The sequence below is a fragment of the Pangasianodon hypophthalmus genome, chromosome 19 (assembly GCF_027358585.1).
Source record: "Pangasianodon hypophthalmus isolate fPanHyp1 chromosome 19, fPanHyp1.pri, whole genome shotgun sequence".
Taxonomy (NCBI): domain Eukaryota; kingdom Metazoa; phylum Chordata; class Actinopteri; order Siluriformes; family Pangasiidae; genus Pangasianodon; species Pangasianodon hypophthalmus.
Window position 1 is genome coordinate 14,818,843 of NC_069728.1, and position 16,015 is coordinate 14,834,857.

General features: G+C 39.6%; 2 long non-coding RNA genes and 9 other non-coding genes across 11 annotated transcripts; 7 read left to right on the forward strand and 4 right to left on the reverse strand.

Annotated features, from left to right (window-relative positions):
- Positions 1-221: 221 nt before the first annotated feature.
- On the forward strand, positions 222-303 carry trnas-gcu (transfer RNA serine (anticodon GCU)). Its single transcript has one exon. It is a non-coding gene; the product is annotated as a tRNA-Ser (tRNA).
- A 1,026-nt stretch (positions 304-1,329) lies between these two features.
- On the forward strand, positions 1,330-1,411 carry trnas-gcu (transfer RNA serine (anticodon GCU)). Its single transcript has one exon. It is a non-coding gene; the product is annotated as a tRNA-Ser (tRNA).
- Positions 1,412-2,527: 1,116 nt separating this feature from the next.
- trnas-gcu (transfer RNA serine (anticodon GCU)) lies at positions 2,528-2,609 on the reverse strand. The gene has a single exon. It is a non-coding gene; the product is annotated as a tRNA-Ser (tRNA).
- Positions 2,610-3,383: 774 nt separating this feature from the next.
- Positions 3,384-3,465, forward strand: trnas-gcu (transfer RNA serine (anticodon GCU)). The gene has a single exon. It is a non-coding gene; the product is annotated as a tRNA-Ser (tRNA).
- Positions 3,466-4,824: 1,359 nt separating this feature from the next.
- On the forward strand, positions 4,825-6,412 carry LOC128321660 (uncharacterized). Its single transcript, XR_008305241.1, has 3 exons — positions 4,825-4,948; positions 5,815-6,120; positions 6,302-6,412. It is a non-coding gene; the product is annotated as an uncharacterized LOC128321660 (long non-coding RNA).
- Positions 6,413-7,210: 798 nt separating this feature from the next.
- On the reverse strand, positions 7,211-11,216 carry LOC113532335 (uncharacterized). Its single transcript, XR_008305240.1, has 4 exons — positions 11,110-11,216; positions 9,755-9,912; positions 9,497-9,576; positions 7,211-8,226 (listed from the first exon to the last, which is right to left on the reverse strand). It is a non-coding gene; the product is annotated as an uncharacterized LOC113532335 (long non-coding RNA).
- A 1,203-nt stretch (positions 11,217-12,419) lies between these two features.
- trnas-gcu (transfer RNA serine (anticodon GCU)) lies at positions 12,420-12,501 on the reverse strand. The gene has a single exon. It is a non-coding gene; the product is annotated as a tRNA-Ser (tRNA).
- Positions 12,502-13,246: 745 nt separating this feature from the next.
- Positions 13,247-13,328, reverse strand: trnas-gcu (transfer RNA serine (anticodon GCU)). The gene has a single exon. It is a non-coding gene; the product is annotated as a tRNA-Ser (tRNA).
- A 143-nt stretch (positions 13,329-13,471) lies between these two features.
- Positions 13,472-13,553, forward strand: trnas-gcu (transfer RNA serine (anticodon GCU)). Its single transcript has one exon. It is a non-coding gene; the product is annotated as a tRNA-Ser (tRNA).
- Positions 13,554-14,177: 624 nt separating this feature from the next.
- Positions 14,178-14,259, forward strand: trnas-gcu (transfer RNA serine (anticodon GCU)). The gene has a single exon. It is a non-coding gene; the product is annotated as a tRNA-Ser (tRNA).
- A 1,372-nt stretch (positions 14,260-15,631) lies between these two features.
- On the forward strand, positions 15,632-15,713 carry trnas-gcu (transfer RNA serine (anticodon GCU)). Its single transcript has one exon. It is a non-coding gene; the product is annotated as a tRNA-Ser (tRNA).
- Positions 15,714-16,015: the final 302 nt, after the last annotated feature.

A 16,015-nucleotide genomic window follows, 5' to 3' on the forward strand; every position in this document is an offset into this window, starting at 1 on the left:
GGCCCTATACTCCTGTACTATTACACTAGTTCTTCACAGCCACGCACACATACCTCGTCCCCATGCGTCCAAGATACACTTGAGAGTCACTGCTGCTTCAGCAGCTTTTTAAGGTGGCCCGAAAGAGTAAAAACAAATGAAACAAAAAGCCGACTGAATCACTGATCACTGCTGTAGCAATATCTCCCCAGCAGGTGGCGAGAGAGTGTCATAAGCATGAGGACGAGGTGGCCGAGTGGTTAAGGCGATGGACTGCTAATCCATTGTGCTCTGCACGCGTGGGTTCGAATCCCATCCTCGTCGAAAGCTTTTGCCTAAAAGTCAACAAATTCGTACTATGTTCTGTGAAATCAGCGTTTCATTTTTTTCTTAATAGAAATGCAAACAACCAACTTATAGATGATGAGAAATTACACACATACGCTCCCTGCCTTGGCTGGTTGGCTGGTCTTGGCTGGTTTAAGCTGGTCTCCCAACCTGGCCAAGCTGGTGTTCAGCTGGTTTTAGCTGGGGTTTTTTTCAGCAAGGCTCACAAGACATTCAGTTGCTACCTGATGTCACTGTAGTCTAATACGTCACATAGACTTAAGGTTATATGAGGTTAGAAAAAAAAAGAAGAAGAAAAAAAAGAAAAATCCACAATAGTGATGATCCACAGGCACATGATACTGATGTTGATCACTCATACAGTGCAAAGTGCTTTCCCCACACATCTCATTAGCATGTAGTGATGTCCACTAAACTCGCAGCAAAGCTGAAAGTGGTCTGGTATTCAGTTAGGATGTAATGTTGCACGAGTTTGTTCACGGTTAAGCATTAAGAATAAAGCCGGAAGTTGCAATGAGGTCTTTAAAACATCGCTTCCAGTGAGAATGGGATTCAAACTCACACTGAAAAAGTGTCAGCCGGACAGATTTAAAAGAACATTCTACGTATAATTTACATTAAAATATTAAGTTTCTCATCAAAACATGATTTCATTGCTGATACTAAATGTTATTTAAAGCATGAGCTCTGCTGAGAGTACAGGGTTCACTTTTGCTCAGGGCTTTAAAAATACACGATCAAATCATGTTGGCTTTACAAAAACAAACCCTGTTCATGTAACTCACATTACTTACGTAAAACCGATGTATGCATTTGAATCAAGAAAATTCAAAAACCTTTTTTTTTTTTTTCCAGTGCACGCATATAGAGCATAATTTTCTTCCAATTACTAAATATCGCCATCTACCGGCGACACATTGCCACTTCACTAGTATTTTAAGGTGTTACTGAAAGGATCAAATAAATACCTGAACAATAAGAGAAAACTGAAATGGTCTACAGGACGAGGTGGCCGAGTGGTTAAGGCGATGGACTGCTAATCCATTGTGCTCTGCACGCGTGGGTTCGAATCCCATCCTCGTCGGAAAACAACATTTTAAAGCCTCAAAACAGCTTCCAGCATTCCTGCTCCCTCTTAACAAACAAATAAAAAGATACTCTGTATTCTAGGGGACCAAGCACACTCAATTGAAGCTGGATGGAGTTTCATCAAGGCTATGTCCTGCACCATTGCTTGTACCCTACCTACAAGGGTGCTACTCACGCCTGAGAGACATTTGCTATTAGCCACCAATAATATTAGTTATGGATTATACTATAAATAAACCTTTTTTTTCACTCACACTTCAGAGTACTATGTTAGCTTGTTTTGTTAATATATTATTAGTAATTGTACATAATCTCTGTAACTGCTTCATAAACACAGTACATGGCTCAGCCCCACACATGCACATGCCCCTCAGGTGGTGGAGCTGATGGTTGACACTGTGGATAGGATGACCAGCCAGAAGAACCAGGCCAGGAATCCCACCCAGGACAGTCCTGTACCCCAGGCCTGTAAAGATGCCCATATGCTTTATGACTGGAGTCAGCATCATTTGCTGTTCCTACCCCAGTGTCTGTCTGCATGGTGGACACTGCATTCCCAGTTTTGCCACAGTGATGTTGGCCAATCGTTGCCTCACCCTCATGGTTTTCAGGCTCCATGAGTGCATGTCCATGCTCCACAGGTGCAGATGGGAGGCACCTAGCATTTGGCAGGGAATCCTTTGCCAAGCGGACCTGCTACGGGAGCTGTACTCCTTCTCCAGGGGGAGTAGGTCTCTTAGCCAGTCTTAGTAATTGAACTGAATTGTATAAGATGTTCTCAATACAATGTCTCTTTTGCCTTTTTGTCTCTTTAAAATACAACTGAAGTGGCAATGTGTCGCCGGTAGATGGCGATATTTAGTAATTAGAAGAACGTTATTCTCTGCATGCTCATGTATTTTCAAAGCCTGAGTAAGGCTGAACCCTGTACTCTCACCAGAGCTCAAGCTTTAAATTACATTTAATATACGCAATGAAATCACGTGAAAAAAATTCAGGGAACACTGCTTTCACAGATACAAGTAGAGAACCACAGCAATCTGAATTTGCACAGTGGCACTTAATGTATGAACATAGAACGAGTCTATTCACGTTCAGGCAACAACGTTCCCGACGAGGATGGGATTCGAACCCACGCGTGCAGAGCACAACGGATTAGCAGTCCATCGCCTTAACCACTCGGCCACCTCGTCCTCATACTAGTAATACTCACCCACCACCTGCTGGAGAGACATCGCTACTGCAGCAGTGTTTTAAGGTGAACCGAATTTTTTTTTTACTCTTTCAGTCCACCTTAAAAACAGTTGTTAAGATTCAAGTAATATAACTAAACAAATAAAACCAAAGAAAAGTCTTTTTAAAATGATCTGTAAAATGTAATTAAAAAAAATAAAAATCCAATTTCTTGCGAGGAAAAAAGTAAGGACACCCCCACATTTATTTGTATTTAAAATGGCTAAAATTATCTACAGGTGTATCACATCAGGTGCAAATTATTAGAACATCGTTACAGAGCATTTTGAAGGAGGCTTGCCTTATTTAAACCTCAGACATTTAGTTTGGTTTGCTCTTAATTGTTGACGTGAGAGGTATCACCATGGTGAGATCCAAAGAGCTGTCTGAGGCCTTCAGATGCTTATGATGCTTATGAGTCTGCTTAGGGATATAAAAAGATCTCAAAAGAATTTGTAATCAGCCATTCCACTGTCCGGAAAATCATTTACAAGTGGAGAACATTTAAAACAACTGGCAACATGGCCAGGTCAGACCACCCAAGCAAATTCACCCCAAGAGCAGACTGCAAGATGCTTACTCTTTCAGTCCACCTTAAAAGCAGTTGTTATTTTTTATAATATATTAACAAAATAAGCTAGATTAAAAAATAAGCTTTTTTGTTTCGTTTATTTTTCGACTCTTTCGGGCCACCTTAAAACTCTGCTGAAGTAGCAACATCACACAGGCATGAGGACGAGGTGGCCGAGAGGTTAAGGCGATGGACTGCTAATCCATTGTGCTCTGCACGCGTGGGTTCGAATCCCATCCTCGTCGGAAACACGTTTTAAAATTACATCACCACTTCCACAGCTTTCCTACTCACATTACATGAGAATATCAGACTTCACAAAGCTGCCCTCAGATCGCAGCAATCTGAGAAATCAGTGTTAATAATTGCTTTCTGGGTTAATCAACTGTTAATCAGTATCTCAGTAGCCTTTCCTGTGTTGAAACAAGTAAAACGCTCTAAAAACGCTAAAATGCTCAGGGCTCTCCAGGACAAGGGCTGGGAACCTGTGTAGTAGGGGATGCGTTCAGTTAAGAGGATAAATGGAAATAAATATATATCTTAATAAATGTCGTCTTAATGAAAAACAGAGACAGCAGAAACAATTACATTAATGCTGGGAGTCTAACTGCTTTTAACAATCATGTTTGTAGTGTCTTTCAGATTTAAAAGTGATTTAAATCATTTAAATTAACTCACTGAACAGAGGCGTCCTTCATTAGCATACATGATTAAGTCAATGTTTGGGAATCAGGGAAACTCCTTGATCTGACTCACAGCCAATCACAGCGCAGGAGGAGGGTTACGTAACACAGACGAGGCGTGAGTTCGTGTTGTTGCCGGAGCGCCATGTTCGCGTAAACAAAAGAAATCATTTCCACACACCTGTACAGCTGTGCGCTTTCACACACCAACTGAGCACCACAGGACACAAAAACAAAACAACAGCCATTTAACGTGGAGCGAAAGAGTTATTAACTACTAAATTAGTTATTAAGTGCTTGTATAGGAGAAGTATTAGGGAACTAGTATAGCTGTATAGAAACAGCACTATGGTACTAGCACTACTACTGCTCCAGGGCTAAGTTTTTTTTTATTGAGAATGTCTGTACTGAAAAGTACTAAAATGTTAAAGCATCTGTGATTCAGCTAAATTTTTGTTTGATTTATTTTTAGACTCTTCCGGTTCACCTTAAAACGCTGCTGAAGTAGCAATGTCTCTCCAGTAGATGGCGATATTTACTAGACTCCACCAGTGAGCGCTACACTCATGAGGACGAGGTGGCCGACCTTAAAACACTGCGGACTGCCAAACTGTTCCTAACAATTTCTAACAAGTCGTAACACATTCTAAATAATTCCTAATGAAAGTCCTAACAATCCTAACATTCATGGTCTTAATCCTATAGTATAGAATAGAATAGTATAGAATAGTTTTTAATCTATCTTGTTCTTGTGTGCATACTCTCTCTGTACTGTACCCCTGCTGTTGCTAAATGCAATTTCCCCACTGCGGGACAAATAAAGGAATATCTTACTCTTATCTTACTAACTGAATTCCTAACAATTCCAAACGGTGAACAGCCATTGGCTGACACACAGTCACGTGACAGAGCACGTGATTAATATAATAAAAAGAGGAAACCATGGCTGTTCACGATCTTGACAGCACCGAGAGTTCACAGGGCCAGCCAGATTTATTATATAAAACAGTTTTAAAGATTTTTTGGATCTTTGGATAACGTCGAGGTGAGTACGAACATTAATTTAGCTAACCTTATTGTTAAATCGGTGGTTTAACAATGACATCAATATTAGGTGCTGGGTTTAATGAGGCTGTAAATCGCGGCGGTATGAGCAGGTCTGCTCGGCTCTCAGTGGCAGCGCTGCTTCAATTATACTACAGAAAACAATAACAATAATAATAATAATAATAATAGTAATAATAGTAATAATAATAATGACGAATGTAAAAATACAGAGTGGGACGTGTTTGGTGTTATTAAAACTCCGTGCGAAAAGAAGAAACTCGGGGAAAAAAAAAAAAAAAAACCTCGGAAAAAAAAACTCGGTTGGCATGAAAATTACACTTAAAACTGATCAATATTCCTGTCTAGTCTGCCGAGTGTTTCATTTAAACACGAAGTTATGTCTTTAGTGAAGGTAAACAGTTGGAAAAAGTCGGTTGTCTGTCAAAATATTGGATTCAAACAGTAAAAGAGAAACTCCACACTGCTCTTAACGGAATAACTTCAGTAGCTTTAATAAAGATTAATGTATATTTTAGTCATGCAGTGAGGACTATGCAGTTTCATTTTATATTCTGTTGCTTTTTCTTTTACTGCTTTTAGATACCTAAAAACTTCAAGCACTCTTTAGTTTAAACTTTATTATCCACTGTATTTGCCATAGAAAGAAAACTGTCTTTGACACTGGCATAAAAGAAAAACAATAACAACAAATACATACATAATTGGACAACCATACATGTACATAAACAAGCATGAATTATATTCATGTTATAAATCCTGCTACTTAAAAATGGTCCTGTTTAAAATAATCTTTACCTGAAATCAATATTGCAATATAGAATCCCCCCCCATTTCCTTTTTCAGGATGGTCGATGTGATTCAAGGGGTGTTCCTGGATGGGAGGCAGTGGATAACTTGGCAAAGATCTTGCCAGATCTTTTTATCTGCAGACTGTTCATCACTCATGGCCAGGCTGCCCAGAGACCTGATGCCAACAGGGTTTCAGAATGCACTGCCCTCAAGCTTTTGAAGGAATACGAGGAAGCAAGAAATAGGCCTAAAGACAACAAAGGAAAAACCTTTCCCATTCCCCAGTCAATTGTGATGACATACAATCACATCAAGCAGCTGCTTGAAGACTGGAGAGAGCTACTGGACCAGACCAACTTGGTGCTAGTAACAATACAGTAACACTACAGTGTCTTCTTGGTGAGATGGGTTTCGGCTTCCTACATTCATGTCAATAGTAAAATATTGAACATATATATTCTTATGAGCAACTGCACTTCAGAAATATAAATGTATTGAACTACAAGTTGATTGTGTGTGTTTTTTTTTTTTTTTTTCCCAGGCTGCTTGACAGACAGAAGAGAACTGAGCGGGACACCTTGCAGCAAGGAGTGGAGCTTCCCCATCAGGCCAGTTTGGCAAAGGATTCACCGCCAAAAGCTACAGAGCTCCCATCGTCACCTGTGGAACATGGACATGCTGTCATTGAGTTCCAAGAGGATGAGGGTGAAACAGTAATTCGCTAGCGTAAATGTGCAAGAACTGGGACTGCAATGTCTTCCTTTGTGCACACAGACACTGGGGTAGGAACTGCATCTAGCACCAGCTTCACTCTTTTTTTGGCCTAGGGTCCAACACTGTCCTGGGGCAATACCTGGCCTGGGTTTTCTGACTGGTCGTCCTTTCCGTTGGTTCATCAAACATCGGCTCCAACACCGCTGCCTCAGAATCGACACTATGCACGGAGACTGCGAAAGGCAGCTGTTGAGGATCAAGCGTGTTTGGCAAGAGGGGAACAACCAAAGAAGCGGCACTCAAAAGAAGGCTACTGCTATGAGTGGAAAACATGGTCAGTCAAAAAGCAAACTTACTGGCCATACCCAGGTTAAAGGAAAATGGTACCGTCCAGCATCTGGGCAGACCATCACAGAGTGGAAAGACTCTCTTTTATTAAGTCTTTAAAGCTAATTAAAGCTTTAAATTAATAAAAGCTTTAAATGTTTGTTAGTTTCAAGCTTTTGTTGTGACTTGTTTGTATATTTTTTTTTTATAAAAGTAAGTGAATATGTTTAGAGAAAAGTTCTTTACTTATCAAAACAATTATTAATAATATAAATGGTTGGAATAAAGCATATTTGGAGAAATAAGTGTAATAAACATGGATTAATCTTTTAGTTTTATGAAAGTTTGTACAAAGAATTTCATATTAAGGGAATACACATTCATTTTGACAAAACGTAATATTTTTATGTCTGTTTTGATATTTTGGGAAAATAAAGTGAAATAAGTGTTGACCTTTCAGTAATGTGTTTCAGTGAAAATAAGTAGAAAAGTGAAGAAAACATAAGTGAAAAGACTGAAAACAATCATTAAATTTCCTGTATTCCCCCCCATTTCCTTCCTTTTGCCTTGTTTTTCTTCCAAAGACAAACACCTAAGCCAATGAATTTCTTGTGACTAAGAATTCAACAGCAACCATGCAAATATAATAAATGATTAATGCAAAAGATATACTTAGTGGACAAACCATTTGGTGATAAGCAAGTGTGAGGTAGCTAACAGTCAGGAATTGACTCTAGTGAAGGCTTCCTTCTCTACAGGTGAGAGTATCACCTCTAAGCCTTTGTATAAGCTCAACACCTGTAAGGACTGCTCACCGAATGCCTATAAAACTACAGTGTATGACTCCCTTAGTTAGAATGTTTTCTGGGACATGGTATTGGTCAAATCCAATGATCGCTGTGTTCTCTTGGTATCTCTTCATGTGTTTTTGTATTCGCCGCCATTATGTTTTCCCGCTGATGGTCATGAATATGGTACATGATCGGAAAAGGTCAAGTGAATGAAACGGATGAATACTCCTGTACTCCTAACATAAATTACGTAATGATTATTGGTAGATTTTCACTCCAACACAAATAATAAAAAAAAAAAACGAAGAAAATGAAGCAAGTATCACCCAAACTGAGAAAATCCACTGCAAAAATCAGTCATTTTAGGGTGAAATACAAAAAAAAGAGTAGAAAAAAAATTCCTGGTATGAAAAGATTGAAGGTCACATGCCTGTCTCGCTGCAGAAATCCCTGTCAAACATAAATCACATCTGGCTCTGGCCCCTTAGCGTCCTTGTAACGCTTGACGATGCCTTGACACAAGTCATCTAGGCCAGCTCCCTGACCAGTGGTTAGGACACAGTTCAGGACTTGACCAAATTCGTTACCAATATTGGTTATCCATGTAGCGGTGTCCGCAAAGTTTTTTGGTGATCTGCATGAACACAAACACACAATTGAAATTTACACATATTTGCCTTTTATATATATATATATATATATATATATATATATATATATATATATATATATATATATATATATATATATAAAAATCTTCTTTATAGAATCAAGTTTCAGGAATCTACCACATGCTGAGGTAATGACACCTTTCAGCTTGTCAAGATGACCCAGGCTCTCGTTGGCATGGACTGTCTCAAACCATTGTGCCAGGGGTAGGGGCAACAAAGCTGGTGGCCGCTGATAAATTGCTTCAGACTGGGTCAGGGTACTTATCTTCTTGTGAAACCCACAATCTGACCGATTACGGTCCGTCCCACTCCTCACTGTGACTTTCCTCAAGTGCTTACTGCAAAGTAACTTGAGCCGTTCCCTACAGTTCTTGGCTTCAACAGAGTGACAAATTTTCTGTCAAGAGCAAGCTGGGTTGTGAGAACAGCCAGAAATTTGTTTCTATGGGCAGGATCAAGTTGCTTAAGAATCGCCATACTTCAAGGGCAGACAGGAATCATACACTTACTGCAGTGAGGATAATCTGCTCCAATTAGGTAATATCTGGATTCAATATCGATGACTTCCCTCACTTTTGTGCAGATTCCTGAGTGGTGCATCTTCACATTGCACTGTGTGCATTTCAGAGGAATGTCCCACATCCGCGTTGGTGCCAGTGAGAACATGCGCTGTCTGAAGTAACTATCCAGATCAGGACGTGAAGTTGTGGGCTTGCAAGGACTTGGTGGATAAAACCAGTTCTGTGAAAATTGCTGCTTCAGCTGTCCTGTGCTGTCATAAGGACACTGTGCTATCCACTTCTGGTCTTCTGGTTTAATTACTCTACAGAATTGCTTGGGGAGAAAAGTCCCAATTCACTTCTGGAAGCCTCAGATTAATGTGTGGTTTGAATGGTATGTAGGGTGCACCTTGTGGAGCTCCTTGCCGCTCTTGGGTCTAACTGGGTTGTTGTGTGTCAGCAGCAACTGATGAATGTGCTTGTGCAACTACAGGATGAATCACAAATGATGTGGGAGGAGCTGTAGGTGGATCCACAGTTTTTCCTCCTTGGTCTTCCAGACTAGTCAATAGATGGTCATTTTCAATGTGCTGAAGCAGTCCAACTGCACCCCAGAATTTTGCACCACACTAGTCACAACATTATTGGGCATGGTAGTCTGACAGATGTTCAGTGAAAACCTCCACATTGATTTCTTTGCTACGTAGAGAGCACATGATTGAATTACACTCACTAGCTTTAGTAATGATCAGTGGGGCTGGCTGCTTTCCTGTTCTGGTCTGTGGGGCTGGCTGCTTTCCTGTAACCCTCCTCCTGCACTCAACATAAATAAAAAAAATAAAATACAATAAAAAATAAATAAATAAACCCAGAAAATGAAGCAAATATCCCCCCAAATTGAGAAAATCCACTGCAAAATCAGTCATTCTTGGGTGAAATACAAAAAAGAGTAGAAAAAATTCCTGGTATGAAAAGATTGAAGGTCACACACCTGTCTCGCTTGCGTCCTTGTAACGCTTGACGATGCCTTGACACAAGTCATCTAGGCCAGCTCCCTCACCAGTGGTTAGGACACAGTTCAGAACTTGGCCAAACTCGTTACTAATATTTGTCACCAATGTAGGCGTGTCCGCAAAGTTTTTTGGTGATCTGCATGAACACAAACACACAAACTATGTACAGTCATGTGAAAAAAATTAGGACACCCCATTAAATATTCAGTTCTTTATTAAGAAATGTCAACATGTCAATTTCTGATCTTGTTTTCATTTGTACCTGTAGATGGAAGTGATGTAATTGCATGTAAACAACAACAACAACAAAAAAATCACTTTGTTTTCCCTTATTAAAGTTTCTACAAATATGAAACAACAGGGTAAATATCAGACAACTTGGGCTCATTTTAAAGATTGTGAGAAAGTTGCCACCCTAGCTAACCAGAATGGAAGAGAGGGCAAAACTTATGGCAAATGAACAATTGAACAACAGATACAAATGAAGTAAAATCATTTCTAAAACCAGAAAAAAATACATACAAAAAAACCCCATCTTTGTTCCCGATGGTAAAGATTATTTTAAACAGAACCAATTTTAAGTAGCAGGATTTATAACATGAATATAATTCATGCTTGTTTGTACATGTACATGTATGGTTGTCCAATTATGTATGTATCTGTTGTTATTGTTTTTCTTTTATGCCAGTGTCAAAGACAATTTTCTTTCTATGGCAAATACAGTGGATAATAAAGTTTAAACTAAAGAATGCTTGAAATTTTTAGGTATATAAAAGCAGTATAAACTGTACAGTAAACTTTCAGAAACAGAAAAATCAACAGAATATAAAATATACATTAATCTTTATTAAAGCTACTGAAGTTATTCAGTTAAGAGCAGTGTGGAGTTTCTCTTTTACTGTTTGAATCCAATATTTTGACAGATAACCGACTTTTTCTAACTGTTTACCTTCACTAAAGACATAACTGTTCGTGTTTAAATGAAACACTCGGCAGACTAGACAGGAATATTGATCAGTTTTAAGTGTAATTTTCATGCCAACCGAGTTTTTTTTCCCGAGGTTTTTTTTTTTTTTTCCCCAAGTTTCTTCTTTTCGCCCGGAGTTTTAACACCAAACACGTCCCACTCTGTATTTTTACTTTCGTCATTATCATTATTATTATTGTTATTGTTTTCTGTAGTATAATTGAAGCAGCGCTGCCACTGAGAGCCGAGCAGACCTGCTCATACCGCCGCGATTTACAGCCTCATTAAACCCAGCACCTAATATTGATGTCATTGTTAAACCACCGATTTAACAATAAGGTTAGCTAAATTAATGTTCGTACTCACCTCGACGTTATCCAAAGATCCAAAAAATCTTTAAAACTGTTTTATATAATAAATCTGGCTGGCGCTGTGAACTCTCCGTGCTCTCAAGATCGTGAACAGCCATGGTTTCCTCTTTTTATTATATTAATCACGCGCTCTGTCACGTGACTGTGTGTCAGCCAATGGCTGTTCTGCCCCGAGCACCGTTTGGAATGGTTAGGACTTCAGTTAGGATTAAGACCGTGAATGTTAGGATTGTTATGACTTTCGTTAGGAATTATTTAGAATGTGTTACGACTTATTAGAAATTGTTAGGAACAGTTTGGCAGTCCGCAGTGTTTTAAGGTCGGCCACCTCGTCCTCATGAGTGTAGCGCTCACTGGTGGAGTCTAGTAAATATCGCCATCTCCTGGAGAGACATTGCTACTTCAGCAGCGTTTTAAGGTGAACCGGAAGAGTCGAAAAATAAATCAAACAAAAAGTTAGCTGAATCACAGATGCTTTAACATTTTAGTACTTTTCAGTACAGACATTCTCAATAAAAAAAAACTTAGCCCTGGAGCAGTAGTAGTGCTAGTACCGTAGTGCTGTTTCTATACAGCTATACTAGTTCCCTAATACTTCTCCTATACAAGCACTTAATAACTAATTTAGTAGTTAATAACTCTTTCGCTCCACGTTAAATGGCTGTTGTTTTGTTTTTGTGTCCTGTGGTGCTCAGTTGGTGTGTGAAAGCGCACAGCTGTACAGGTGTGTGGAAATGATTTCTTTTGTTTACGCGAACATGGCGCTCCGGCAACAACACGAACTCACGCCTCGTCTGTGTTACGTAACCCTCCTCCTGCGCTGTGATTGGCTGTGAGTCAGATCAAGGAGTTTCCCTGATTCCCAAACATTGACTTAATCATGTATGCTAATGAAGGACGCCTCTGTTCAGTGAGTTAATTTAAATGATTTAAATCACTTTTAAATCAGAAAGACACTACAAACATGATTGTTAAAAACAGTTAGACTCCCAGCATTAATGTAATTGTTTCTGCTGTCTCTGTTTTTCATTAAGAAGACATTTATTAAGATCTATATTTATTTCCATTTATCCTCTTAACTGAACGCATCCCCTACTACACAGGTTCCCAGCCCTTGTCCTGGAGAGCCCTGAGCGTTTTACTTGATTAACAGTTGATTAACCCGGAAAGCAATTATTAACACTGATTTCTCAGATTGATGTAGAGATCCACAGCGATCTGAAGGCAGCTTTGTGAAGTCTGGTAGGGAGAGTAATGTGAGTAGGAAAGCCGTGGAAGTGGTGATGTAGTTTTAAAACGTGTTTCCGACGAGGATGGGATTCGAACCCACGCGTGCAGAGCACAATGGATTAGCAGTCCATCGCCTTAACCTCTCGGCCACCTCGTCCTCATGCCTGTGTGATGTTGCTACTTCAGCAGTGTTTTAAGGTGGACTGAAAGAGTCGAAAAATAAATGCAACAAAAAGTTAAATTAATCAGAGATACTTTAACATTTTAGTACTTGTCAGTACAGACATTCTCAACAGTAATAATAAAAAAAACTTGGCCATGGAGCAGTAGTAGCAGTAGTAGTACTAGTACCCTAGTGCTCCTCCTATAGTCCTATACTAGTTCCCTAATACTTCTCCTGTACTACTGTACTAGTACCCTAGTACTGCATTACAGCCTAGTTGAATTCCAGTCTATATCAAGCAGCTTAATGTACGCATTGTCCCTCAGACTTGAAGTTGAAAAAGTTGGGAGGAAACAGTAGAACCCGGAGGAAACCCACACAGATGAGGGGAGAACATGCAGAACTCCACACAGACAGTAATCCAAGCTCAGGATCGATAAGGCGACACTGACTGGAGCTGTAAAGCATCAAAACTGAGTCCTGTGCCACTAAGTGTCGCTTTTTCAAAATAAAGAGAACCACAGCAATCCGAGTTTATGTAGTATATATTTTATAGCATGTGTAGCCTCAACTGTATGTAATTAAATACAAGCTGGTTAACCCGGAAAGCAATTATTAACACTGATGTCCTCAGATTGATGCGGAGAACAACAGCAATCTGAGGACAGCTTTGTGAATTCTCATGTAATGTGAGTAGGAAAGCTGTGGAAGTGGTGATATAATTTTAAAACGTGGTTTCCGACGAGGATGGGATTCGAACCCACGCGTGCAGAGCACAATGGATTAGCAGTCCATCGCCTTAACCACTCGGCCACCTCGTCCTCATGCCTCGGATACTCTCTCGCCACCTGCTGGGGAGATATTGCTACAGCAGCAGAAGTTTAAGGTGGACCGAAAAGATTTTTTTTTACTCTTTCAGCCCTCCTTCAAACGCTGCTGAAGTAGCAATGTAGCTCCAGTAGGGGACGAGGTGGCCGAGTGGTTAAGGCGATGGACTGCTAATCCATTGTGCTTTGCACGCGTGGGTTCGAATCCCATCCTCGTCGGAAGGCATCTTTCGAAACCCCATCACAACTTCCTGCTTTCCTACTCCCTGTAGAGAACAACCGTGTGATGCGTTGCATTCTATTTGAATACCAGGCTACATTTAGCTCCACTGCACAAAGTAGGATTGCTGGAATTCTTCAATTTTATTTGTATAGCACTTTTAACAATGGACATTGACTCAAAGCACCTTTAGAAAGATATATAAATTCAAGATATACATTTTAAATTTATGTGTTTTAAATTTATCATCTGCATGGATCTCCCTCAACTCCTCCAGATGAAGGACGAGAGCCCAGGCTGCAATAATCATGGCTTCCTCTCACCCAGCTCATACCCTGTAAACCCTCCTAGTGCTTCATCAGGACAGCTTCTTCCCTCAGACCATAAGGATCCATAAGTGCTAGCTGATGCTGGCTTTTCCGACCTGACTGCACCCAATCTCGCTATGCAACTTGCTTCATTCTTGTACATTATGCACTGTGCTACATCTTTTTTGCACATTTCTATGAGGTATATTATTTTTGACTCTTTCGATCCACCTTAAAACACTGTTGAAGTAGCAAGCTCTCTCCAGTAGATGGCGATATATACTAGAGTCCACCAGTGAGGTAGGCCCGCGTGAGGACGAGGTGGCCGAGTGGTTAAGGCGATGGACTGCTAATCCATTGTGCTCTGCACGCGTGGGTTCGAATCCCATCCTCGTCGAAAGTTATGTTTTAATAATAAATCCATGCTATATTAAGCATGGATTTGCAAAAAGCAGAAATTAAAAAGCAGGATTACTTGAGTATCATATTATGTAATTTGCACTATTTGCACTCAATATTTGCTACTGTCAATGTCAGGGTTTCTGAATTCAAATCCTCTAGTATCAGTGTATTTACCTGTACCAATTTATTATTTTACGCTTTCCGTTCACTTTCCGTTCAACTACTGCTGAAGTAGCAAAGTGTCGCTGGTAGATGATGATATTTACTAGGATCAGTGCCTGGGTTTGAATTCCATCCTCGTCGAAAAACACATGCTTTAAAGTACCATTGCAACATCTGGCAAGTGTGCAAAGTTACATTACATTACATAATACTTGAATTCTGCAACACAGAAGAGATGCCGATATTTACTAATTAGAGGAAGTGAGGGTTAACTCATGGAGCTGGCTGAGTGATTAATGCAACGAACTGTTCATCTGTTCTACAATGCTTTGGGGGATTGAGTCCTGTCTTTGTTGGAAGTACTGTCAAACCCAGTTACAGCCTCTGGGTTTTCCAGCTCTCAGTGTCAAAATCCTATCTCAAAGCTCTTAATGTGCTTTACTTTAAAAGTTACATATGTAATTCAAACATTATAGCAAAATATTGTTGGTCATGGCAAACATGGCAACACTTCAGAAGAAGACTAATCATCAACAAAACTGCAAGTGTTTATTGTTTGGGCCTGCTAGCCAGCTTCCACCAGTTCACTTAATTTTTTCACTTTGTTGTCTAACTCTTATTTCTTTCTCCTGTGCTGTGCAATGATTTTTCCAGTCTCCTTTATCCTTTTTTGTGTGGTAGGTCTACTAATCTGACATTCTTGTGGCATCACATTTTTATTGTTCAGAAGCCAGAAGTTCCTAAAACAGAATTTCTGAGGAGGATGTGATCTGAACTCACACCTGCACAGTTTGAACTCCACTGTAAACAGAAAATTGAAGACAAGAAAGTTTAACAGTGGAACAAGCACAACTGAGCTTTGTTGTGGGATAACAATTTATAGATCAGTTTTACAGTTTAATGACCTTTATTAACATATTTTGTAAGTTTATACAGTATCTTTTGTTTGTTTATATGTGTGTGTATGTGCTTATGAAGTACTACGTTACTAGTATAGGAGCAGCACTTGAGTACTAGTACTACTACTACTGCTAAGTTGTTTTTTTTATTGAGAAAGTCTGTACTGAAAAGTACTAAAATGTTAAAGCATCTGTGATTTTTTAAATTATTATTATTATTATTTGGACTCTTTCGGTCCACCTTAAAACGCTGCTGAAGTAGCACTGTCTCGCCAGTAGATGGCGAGCGAGCAACGCACTTCCGTGGACGAGGTGGCCGAGTGGTTAAGGCGATGGACTGCTAATCCATTGTGCTCTGCACGCGTGGGTTCGAATCCCATCCTCGTCGAAAATCCTGTAATCCCCAATAATCAAAGCACGGAAGCGAATGGCTTTGTTTTGTTGTGGGATAACAATGGAAGTCAATTTGTAGCTCAGTTTTACAATTTAATGAGCTTTATTAACTTATTTTATAAGTTTATAAGATGTGTGTGTGTGTGTGTGTTTCTGAAGCAGCTAAAGAATTTGTATACCATTATACACACAATACTAGCAGAGAATATACTAACAATGGAACAAAACAAACCAGCAAAGTAGGATATATGTAAGGTATATGACAATTATCTACAGGGTTGATTATTATTGAGAGAA